This window comes from Corythoichthys intestinalis, chromosome 3, assembly GCF_030265065.1.
Source record: "Corythoichthys intestinalis isolate RoL2023-P3 chromosome 3, ASM3026506v1, whole genome shotgun sequence".
Taxonomy (NCBI): domain Eukaryota; kingdom Metazoa; phylum Chordata; class Actinopteri; order Syngnathiformes; family Syngnathidae; genus Corythoichthys; species Corythoichthys intestinalis.
The window spans coordinates 57,086,034-57,087,371 of NC_080397.1; positions in this window are offsets into that span (position 1 = coordinate 57,086,034).

A 1,338-nucleotide genomic window follows, 5' to 3' on the forward strand; every position below is an offset into this window, starting at 1 on the left:
GCCATGGACGTCCAAATTTCCCATTCATTTCCAATGTCATTCACATTGCATTGACGCACAATCACACAAGTGCCAATGAGGGCCATGTACGTCAATGCCATTGACGGCCATGTATGTCGATTCTATTGACGCCAATATACTTCGACTTCATTGACGCATAAGTAAGTCGATACCATTGACGGCCAAGGACGTCCAAATTTCCCATTCATTTCCAATGGCATATACATTGCATTGATGTCATTGACGGCCATGTATGTCAATTCTATTGATGCCAATGTACTTGGATTCCATTGATGCATATGTAAGGCAATGCTATTGACGGCCACGGATGTCCAAATTTCCCATTCATTTCCAATGGCATTTAAATTGCATTAATGCCATGTATGTCGATTCTATTGATGCCAATGTACTTGGATTCCATTGACGCATATGTAAGTCGATGCCATTGACGGCCATGGACGTCCAAATTTCCCATTCATTTCCAATGTCATTTACATTGCATTGACGCACAATCACACAAGTGCCAATGAGGGCCATGTACGTCAATGCCATTGACGGCCATGTATGTCGATTCTATTGACGCCAATATACTTCGACTTCATTGACGCATATGTAAGTCGATACCATTGACGGCCAAGGACGTCCAAATTTCCCATTCATTTCCAATGGCATATACATTGCATTGATGCCATTGACGGCCATGTATGTCAATTCTATTGATGCCAATGTACTTGGATTCCATTGACACATATGTAAGGCAATGCTATTGACGGCCATGGATGTCCAAATTTCCCATTCATTTCCAATGGCATTTAAATTGCATTAATGCCATGTATGTCGATTCTATTGATGCCAATGTACTTGGATTCCATTGACGCATATGTAAGTCGATGTCATTGACTGCCATGGATGTCCAAATTTTCCATTCATTTCTAATGGCAAAAAAAACCCGTGTCCCCAAATATTGTCCCCCGAAATGTCCCCGTATCAACCTGGGCGGGGCTAAGAAGCCCCAATAGTAATTTCTCCAGAAATTGCAATTTCTAGTTTGAGTATTCTTTTCACCAAATACTTTTTTATTTGAAAAAAAATATTTTGATGTAACGCTACTCTTGAGTAAAAAATTTGCTACTCTACCCACATCTGGTCATTGATTTAAAATGTCAACAGAAGAATATAAACAATGCAAGTACATCTAAACTCATTGTCCCCTGTTCTTCTAATTGTCAGTCTTTTCAGCTGACTGGACTAAGTGTACGAAGAGATTCTTGTGTAAATACATTTCGTGTCATGTAAACTCTTACACATTGGTGTTACATACACATTTTGCGCCAATGT